Genomic DNA, 10,223 nt, shown 5'->3' with positions numbered 1-10,223 from the left:
TAGCCTCGCTATAGCTGTTTGAGGGTGTTGCCGCTAAATGATTTCATGTACAATTTGCCGCTATAGCTCCGCTATAGCCCAGCTATAGCTGTTTTTAAGGGTCGCCGCTAAATGCCATAGCCCGCTATTCAAAACATTGATTATTACCCTGCATTTTCGCATGGTCATGTGGGTTTGAAGATGGACCTTATTTGACTATAAAGTTGTGCACACTTCACTTTTAACATATATGACCATGCAGATAACTTATATGTTATTGGGTTGCAAACATCCTCCTTCTGTCGCGGTGATGCATAGTGCATTATTATTTTATAGTATTCCTTTACACTGATCTTCTAATATGATAAACATTTAAATGCAGACATGAAGTATTTTTATGCGAGCAATACAACAACAAGCATTTTTAGGTGGTTTAGAAACTTCTGTCAGTTGTTTCCCTTTATGGTGTTCAGGTTATAAAGTAAAATCAATATCTTTTGCTGGCTCACCATTTTTATTTGTCAATTTTCATATTATAAACCTAAGTATGTCTCTTATTTTTTTTGAAATAACATTATCAAAAACTACCCTGCTACTCTTTCGAGGTCACATAAATACATCATTTAGTTGGACAGATTATGCAAAGTACATGATAATAAACAAGATCCATACTGATTGATTATGCAGTGAAGGTTTTCTCCTAAATAGTGAAGGTTAATCTAACATTTCTGAAGACGGGTAAGAATGATCTTCCCAGATAGAGTGGGGTCATGCGATGATCCATTTTCTTACATATACTTTTGTTCTCTCCTGTGAACTTACAAGAACTAGAAAACCAACCTATTTTTGTCAAATTCCAAAAGCATGGACCTATTTTTTCTTTCTTTGTGTACACTTCTCACGTTGTTCCTATGATAAGCACTTTTTGCTAATATGCATCTCATGATTAGATGTTTCTTGGCTGATAGTATTCTTAATAAACCTTTAAAACAAGGGGTTTTAGATACTCAATATAATGGTTAGCAATAATGGTCTGGCGCTCAACATAATTGTCTTGTATTAAATAAATAAAATTACTTTACTTTCACCAATTTATCACCCCTTTTAAAATATTTATTGTCAATTATGAAATAGGTCAAATCAAATCATGAGCAAGGACCAAGGTTTACAAAACGATCAATTTATAAATTCAAATGAGATGTCAATATAGGAAAATCAACAACAAGCGTGTCTTATGATGGGAAAGAACAATGAGCAACCATTAGACTAAATAAGAAAAACCAAGATCAAACAAGTTGATGTGTGTGTTTTCGATTTCAGTGACAAGGGAGATTGTTTAAGGCTGATTGTACAACGTGTGTAGAGTTGTGTTTTTTACATTACAATATGATGTTGTAGCTAAAACTCTTAGCAGGTTAGAATCACATTTTAGTAACTGATCTTATAACTACAGTACACACATTACACTGCGGTGCTTTGCAGGGGCGGAGCCAGGATTTAGACATGGGGGGGGGGGGGGGGGGGGGGGGAAACGACGGTAAAGCTAATTTTTTTTATGTCTCACGAACTATCGAAGAGTTCTTTATCCACATACTCACTCACATTTAACTTTGCGTGGGCGGGCACGCATAAAGCATGTCTAGCTATAGCTAATAGTATTGAATAATTCCACATACGCAGCACGTAGATGATGTTCTCCAAAATATGGCATAAAGTATCTTGTTACAAAACATTATCATATTTATTTTTAAGATATATGAACATGCATGACCAATCGTTGTATGTATAACTGAATGGCTTGATTTCGCTTGCACTCGTACAGTTTTGAAAGGAAAACCATCAATGCCTGGGACAACACTCAAATTTACTTGATAGTTACTAACGTGTAGACATAGTTAAACATAAAAAAAAATCAAATTGCGTGTGATCAAGGTCGCCAAAATACATACCTTATATAGAGAATCAAATCCATCCCCTCCCCGTCCCATGCATGTGCTCGTCATAACATCTGGTCAGTGTGTAGGCAGGCATGCGACCAAATCGCTGGTTAACTTTGCTCAACGAAGCATCGAGGGATCCGTGCTTCCTAAAGATTGCTTGTGCCTGTGCCCTAGCGTGGAGATGACGGCTAATAGCAACGCTTGATTAAGCCCTGCGTGTGGGCGGCGGCGGCGGCAACAGACCGTTGAACAGCACGGAAGAGAAACTGAACGGATGTACGTGTAGATGCGACTATTACGCATGGTCATCGATCGATCAATCGCTGATTGGATTGATGCGTCCATCACGGGAAACCAATGCCATTCTGGGTTATTTGCCATGGGCTTGGGCCAGCAACATTGTTGGATATACCTAGAATAAAGAAGGCCCGTGCCTTTTGCTACCTACTAATGGCCGGAACTAATCAAAGAATACACTGCTATTTAGTACCCGCGCCACTACTAACAAAATAGTAGCAGTGTTTCCATACTACCAACGCTACTAGTATCCTAAATACTAGTAGCGCGCAGTATTTTCCCACGCCACTACTAACTAATTTATAATTAAAAAAACATAAAATCCACCAATTCCATTTTATGCATACAGTTCCCAGTAAACACAACAATAGTGAGCACTGCTGGGCTCCTATTTCATGGTTAACCAGAAACCGAAGGAAATAAATCAGCCAAAAAACCTCATTATGCATTGCAACTCACAAATGACCACTTCAAAGAACATGCAAGTATCTATGTCATTAACAATTGCAAACATAAGTTTCTTTTTACTACAGTTGTTGTATGTACTATCACACAGTTCCTCATTCTGTTCTCACTCAATAATAAGAAAAATGAAAAGAAAAGATAGAGATAATCTGCCGCAATTGCACTTCGGTGTCATGGATTCAGTCTGCCGCTTCAACATCTCATTATCCGGCAGCACTCTGTCGCTATCTTCTACCTATGAATAAAAACAGACCTTGTCAGAGAAGCAAATGTGAAACCTTATTACAACATGTATGCTAAGTCGCTAACCCATAGAGACAGCTAGAACAAATGTGGAAACTTTCCATGTTGCCGAGTAAGTATATTAACTAGACAAAGTTAGATGACAGTGAAGCTTAAAGCTGCAGTAAGAAATATTAGATATACACATTTTGAAAATCAACCTCAGAAGTGGATACTCTAGTAGACCTGCAAGACCAGATATGGTAGTAACCAAAATCCTATAAAGATTCGAGGTTAAAGATTATAAATCCAATTTGTCATTAGCATAAAAATATTAGTTCCATGAAGAAGTTTGTCAAGAGATATTTTCTAGTGTTTCTAAGACAGTGACTGAAACATAATGAAAGAAAACACGTTTCTGCATTTTAATTAGGGGGAGCTTTAGTTCTAAAATACTGGAACTGTGACTGAATGATCATATATACTATTAGAAAACAGACCAAAATCCCCGCAGAACAAAACAGACCAAAAAAATTAACTTCCTACTTACAGTGGCAAGAAAATCTTATACGAATGTGTTATAATAAATAATGCTAACCATGAAGTCTTCTTCCATATAACAAAGGAGTGACGAAACCAAAAAACCTGTAATTCAAGTACGACATGCAGTTAGTTAATTATTTGCATGTCAACAGTTCTAACGTCTAGCTACAAATCTTCAAAGTAAAGATTGTGAACTCTATTAGACATGATTATATCAATTAGACCAAATAGAAAATAATTCAATATGTTGTATATCCATTAAACGAAGTTCAATCTATCTTCTGATTATTAGTGTTTCAGTTAGGTGATTAGTCCTTCTACGGCCGCTGGTTAATAGGTGAGCCATGACTTTTTACAGTAAAACATGCAAAGGAAATAACAAGTTAGTATTTTTCCAAATCTAATTATACGGCCACTTTGATCATACCTTACTAATTCTGGCCGGACACTAGTAATACAAGAAAAACTTCCATGCTTTATCGGTGCACATTCACCATTTGATAGTGTGATCATTTGAGATCACTAAATCATCTTCTATACGACGTAGGCCAGTAACATTTACATCAGCTTGCTCACTTGTAGCTGCTGGAGCAACCAAATCATCCTGAGCCAATATAGAGTTGCTGCTCAGGCCAAGAACAACAGCTGTAACAGATTGAGACGTTGACTGTCAGCATTGTGCGTGTTAATTCAAAATGATCCGGTCTCCGGATATCCATTCTGTCACTTTTCGAACACTTTGTGGTGTCAGGTTGGTTACATGCTGGAAGGAAGCATCGAACTTGTTGGTTATGCAAAAACGGGTAGCAATTAGCCTAATCAGTGTCTGTTGGGACGTCAATCCCTGCATAAAAGTGCAGTAGTTTTCTTGAGTGGAATCCTTGTGACATTCCAGTCTTGGTCTCCAATGTGACCATCCAACCAGAGATCTAAATAGTGCAGCATCTACGTACAGAACATGAATAAACTTGATCGATTGCCTTGGGCAAGATAGAGATCTGTGAAGAGGGAGGAAGGAGAGGAGAGGAGAGGAGGGCATACCTCGGCTAGGAGTTACTGCTGTGGGAGGCGCTGGTGGAGCCGTCGTGTACCTCGCCGGCTCCAACATCCATGCGTGGCGTCGGCCCACAGCAGGGAGGCGTCGGCGGTCTCTTGTGACCTGCGTTGCGTGAGGAATCCGGCCAAATTGAATCAGAAAATGGCAATTCAAATTGAATCGAACAACATCCGGGATCTGGCCAAATCGTGTCCAACACACACACACACACGCATGAAGGGAAGGTAGGGGGGAGAGACCTCCATGGCGTCGGTCGGAGCACCATCTCCATCTCTCTCCCTCACGCGGGCATACTTAGGAAGACATACGATCGAGGGCGGAGAGACCTCCGGCGGTCGTATGACACGCTCAGGGCGGCGGGCGGGCACGTGCGCGGCGGAGGGGGGCGGGGGCGGGCAGCGGCGCGAGACAGGGAGCGGCGGGCGCGCGGCCGCCGGCATGGTGCACGCGGCGGGGGGCATGGGGGCGGACGAACGGAGGAGAGGAGATGGAAGGGAGGCCGGCGGCGAGTGGGTTGGGAGAAGAGAGAAGGTTGGGGATCTGGATCGGGCTTTGTGGTTTTTTTTTAGACAGACGGGAGTGGGTGGACAGGGACGGTTGGTGGGGTGGGGGTGGGGATCGGGCCGGGGTGGACACGCTTAGTAGTAGCGTGGGGTCTCACCTGCGCTACTACTACTTACTTAGTAGTAGCGCCGGTTTTATACCCCTCGCTACTACTATGGCCTATCCCGGGGGCATTGTTGGAGACCATTTAGTAGCAGCGCGGGTTTATACCCCTCGCTACTACTATCAACTTAGTAGTAGCGCGATTTTTATACCCCTCGCTACTACTAATTAGCAGTAGCGCTCATTTTTAAACCGCGCTGCTGATAAACTTCTGTGTATAAGGTTTTCCCTAGTAGTGTAGATGTGCAATACTTATGGCATGTCTAGATAGGCTTTAGCAAAACTGTTACTTATTTTGCTTTGTAGTCTCATACTGAAATCTCTACAAAGACTTATATTTAGAAACGTAGCAAGTAATATAGTAGTAACAACTTAGGGAGCTGCTGTCAGCACTACCCTGCCACAACAGACTCACACTATCAATTAATTATCACTTACCTAACTCAAACAACTACGACAAGCTGCCAAATGACAGGTGCTAATTAAATTATGTTATTATGTTTGGGCGACTAGTGCTTTTCATGCAGAACACTTACTACTGCCTAACTAACTTGGTTACTTCCCAAGTTCAACGCAAACTCTACCTAATCAACAGACAGCACGTCCGTGCAATGCAAGATCTCATTATGCATGCCCCCCACCCAATCACATGCACGGGATGAGAATCTCCAGCCTATGCGCCCGAGAAAAGCAGAAAAGCACTCGATCGCAGTCACATGCATTGGGCGGGCAGGGTCAGGCCCAGGTCCGGCGGGTCGAGTAGAAAACAGACAACGGAAGTGAGGAAAAAGAGAGAGCGACTAGTATTACCTGCAAAAGCAAGAGAGAGAAACCACCGATCCGCCTTCAAGTCGGATCCATGTTGCCACCCGCTAGGCTAGCCGGCAGCAAGGTACTCTACTGGTGCCATCAGGGATGGCCCACTGTCCACTTGCGTGTCATCAACGCACTTGCAGGCAACTCCGATCCCCGAATAGTTATTTGCTACTGGTACAACCTTCTTTTGCTGCTGCTGAGTTTAAGCCATGGGTTTGCGACAAAACTATATTATCGTTCCTAAATATAAGTTTTGTAAAGATTTCACTATGGACTACATACAGAGTAAAATGAGTGAATTTACACTCTAAAAAATGTCTATATCCATCTGTAGGTAGTTTTTAATGAAATCTCTAAAAAGACTTATATTTATGAATGGAAGAAGTCTATGGAAGCCATTATATATCTATATCTATATCTATACCTATTAATAAAATAAGGTACGTTTCTCTAATTTTTTCATCCGTTCACCTTTGAAAGTAGTTTATTTATCCGAGGTGGTACTAAACTTTTATACGTCTATCCGCTAGAAAATAAAAAAGATTTATTCAGAATTCCGTCATTGGGCCGCGTGCGCTCCGGCCCAATGAAGCCGGCCCACTTATTATTGCTCATGCAGTTGGGAAGCCGTCATTATATATACCATCTAAAAAGACGGTAGGTGTTGCTCAATCCATTGTGCCGTACAGCTCGGCCTCAAAAACAATTTCCGGTCAAGAGTATAGTATTTTGGATTTCAGCCTCCATGGAGGCCGAACTTTTAAAAATTCAAAATTCGAAAAATTCGGTTTCAAACAAATCTGAAAATATTTGTACAAGTAAAATAAGAATGTGAGGTATATGTGTGTAAAATTTCAGGATTAAATACGTTGGAGTGCGACATGTACAAAAAAGATAAATTCATGGTTTGGGAGGATGAATAGTATTATGTGTTAAAAAGTTAGATTCTTTTTTTTTTGCACAACCCTCCTTTCAACGTATTTCATCCTGAAAATTTACACACTTGTGCATTATGCCTTTCATCTATCTCTGTATGTTCTTTCAGAGTTTTTTGAAATGTAAAAATATGAATTTGCATGAATTTGAGCATTTGGAAGCCTCCATGAAGCTTAGCCTCCAAAAGCAATTTCCGGTTAAACAAAGACTAAAATAGACAACTGTTGGTTGCATATACAAGAGCATTAGGCCCTGTTTGTTTGGGCTTTTGCTTCTGCTTTTTGCAACTTTTTCACTTTGGCCAAAAAGCCATAAAAGCTTCTAAATAGGTGTTTTTTGGAACTTTTATGGCTTTTGGAGCTCAAATAGATTATATTGATTCATCAAAAGCCAAAAAAAGCTTCAAAGGCACCTACTTAGGAGCTTTTATGGCTTTTTGGCCAAAGTGGAAAAACCGTAAAAGCAAAAGCAAAAGCCCAAACAAACAGGGCCTTAGACAGCAAATTTGACCTTCGTATACTTCCGCAGATGCGTACACGGACATCATCCGCCTATCCCTCATTTGTTCGCGTCGGCAGCCATGCTCCTCTTATCTAAACGTTTAAAATTTCTACAATCTCATGCAACGTAGATTACCATACATAACTAAATTTAACACATAGCATAGCATCGGATAGCATAGGACATAGCAAGTTCATCTTACAAGCCGGCATAAAGTTCACAAATTATAGATCAACTAGATATGATCTATGACAAATACAACTAAAGCATAGATAGTAGGCATAGAGAGTAGACATCGGAGCTCCCACTTCCTTGCCAGGCCCTTCCATATGGTGTCTCCCGAGCAGTGTCGGCTGTCCTCGATGTAAGCGTCGGTGGGCGGAGCATAGTCGTCGCTGGAGGATGAGGGAGGAGGTGAGCATAACTAGACGTCGGACGACCCTGGCCTGCTCCTTGGCGAGGTCGAGATGCAATGCCAATGCTTTTTCTCGCAACGGCGACGGCGGCATCTGTCTCCGTCGTGGTCAAGGAGCGGATGACACTTCAAACGAGCTCGTCCTCTGAGTAGGAGCGTGGGTCTACATGACCACGGATAAACTCGCTAGATCTAGCCATGTCCGCCTACGACGCGATGCGAGCTGCCCGCGCGCCTGACTTGAGGAGCCGGCGTCGCATGCTCGACGGTGATGTGATGTCTACTACACAACCTTCTTCTTGTAGACGTTGTTGGGCCTTCAAGTGCAGAGGTTTGTAGGACAGTAGCAAATTTCCCTCAAGTGGATGACCTAAGGTTTATTAATCCGTGGGAGGCGTAGGATGAAGATGGTCTCTCTCAAGCAACCCTGCAACCAAATAACAAAGAGTCTCTTGTGTCCCCAACACACCCAATACAATGGTAAATTGTATAGTGCACTAGTTCGGCGAAGAGATGGTGATACAAGTGCAATATGGATGGTAGATAAAGGTTTTTGTAATCTGAAAATATAAAAACAGTAAGGTAACTAATGATAAAAGTGAGCATAAACGGTATTGCAATGATAGAAAACAAGGCCTAGGATTCATACTTTCACTAGTGTAAGTTCCCTCAACGATACTAACATAATTGGATCACATAACTATCCCTCAACATGCAACAAAGAGTCACTCCAAAGTCACTAATAGCGGAGAACGGACGAAGAGATTTTGGTAGGGTACGAAACCACCTCAAAGTTATTCTTTCCAATCAATCCGTTGGGCTATTCCTATAAGTGTCACAAATAGCCCTAGAGTTCGTACTAGAATAACACCTTAAGACACAAATCAACCAAAACCCTAATGTCACCTAGATACTCCAATGTCACCTCAAGTATCCGTGGGTATGATTATACGATATGCGTCACACAATCTCAGATTCATCTATTCAACCAACACAAAGGACCTCAAAGAGTGCCCCAAAGTTTATATCGGAGAATCACGACGAAAATATGTGCCAACCCCCATGCATAGATTCATGGGCGGAACCCGCAAGTTGATCACCAAAACATACATCAAGTGAATCACGTGATATCCCATTGTCACCACAGATATCCACAGCAAGACATACATCAAGTGTTCTCAAATCTTTAAAGACTCAATTCGATAATATTACTTCAAAGGGGAAACTCAATTCATTACAAGAGAGAAGAGGGAGGAGAAACATAAGATCCAACTATAATAGCAAAGCTCGCGATACATCAAGATCGTGCCAAATCAAGAACACGAGAGAGAGAGAGAGAGATCAAACACATAGCTACTGGTACATACCCTCAGCCCCGAGGGAGAACTACTCCCTCCTCGTCATGGAGAGCACCGGGATGATGAAGATGGCCACCGGAGAGGGATTGCCCCCTCCAGCAGGGTGCCGGAACGGGTCTAGATTGGTTTTCGGTGGCTACGGAGGCTTTTGGCGGCGGAACTCCCGATCTATTGTGCGTTTTGGAAGTTTTTGTTGGGGAACGTAGTAATTTCAAAAATTTCCTACGCACACGCAAGATCATGGTGATGCATAGCAACGAGAGGGGAGAGTGTTGTCTACGTACCCTCGTAGACCGGAAGCGGAAGCATTAGCACAACGCGGTTGATGTAGTCATACGTCTTCACGGCCCGACCGATCAAGCACCGAAACTACGGCACCTCCGAGTTCTAGCACACGTTCAGCTTGATGACGATCCCCGGACTCCGATCCAGCAGAATGTCGGGGAAGAGTTCCGTCAACACGACGGCGTGGTGACGATCTTGATGTTCTTCCATCGTAGGGCTTCGCCTAAGCACCGCTACAATATTATCGAGGATTATGGTGGAGGAGGGCACCGCACACGGCTAATAGATCTCAAGGATCAATTGTTGTGTCTAGAGGTGCCCCCCTGCCCCCGTATATAAAGGAGGAAGGGGGAGGGGCGGCCGGCCAAGAGGAGGCGCGCCGGGGAGGAGTCCTACTCCTACCGGGAGTAGGACTCCCTCCTTTCCTTGTCCAACTAGGAGAGGGGGAAGGAAGGGAGAGAGGAGAGAAAGGAAAGGGGGGGGGGCGCCGCCCCTCCCTCCTTGTCCAATTCGGACTAGAGGGGGAGGGGGCGCGCAGCCTGCCCTGGCCGCCCCTCCTCTGCTCCACTTTGGGCCCATGAGGCCCATTAACCCCCCGGGGGGTTCCGGTAACCCCCGGTACTCCGTTTTATATCCGATAACTCCCGAAACCATTCCTGTGTCCGAATATAGTCGTCCAATATATCAATCTTTATGTCTTGGCTATTTCGAGACTCCTGTTATGTCCGTGATCACATCCGGGA

General features: G+C 43.0%; 1 long non-coding RNA gene across 1 annotated transcript; it reads right to left on the bottom strand.

Annotated features, from left to right (window-relative positions):
- Nucleotides 1–2,640: 2,640 nt before the first annotated feature.
- On the bottom strand, nt 2,641–3,649 carry LOC125548097. Its single transcript, XR_007300899.1, has 2 exons — nt 3,502–3,649; nt 2,641–2,916 (listed from the first exon to the last, which is right to left on the bottom strand). It is a non-coding gene; the product is annotated as an uncharacterized LOC125548097 (long non-coding RNA).
- Nucleotides 3,650–10,223: the final 6,574 nt, after the last annotated feature.

The sequence above is a fragment of the Triticum urartu genome, chromosome 3 (genome assembly GCF_003073215.2).
Source record: "Triticum urartu cultivar G1812 chromosome 3, Tu2.1, whole genome shotgun sequence".
NCBI lineage: Eukaryota > Viridiplantae > Streptophyta > Magnoliopsida > Poales > Poaceae > Triticum > Triticum urartu.
Note: the sequence above shows the minus strand (reverse complement) of the source record. Positions and strands in the feature narration are given on the sequence as shown.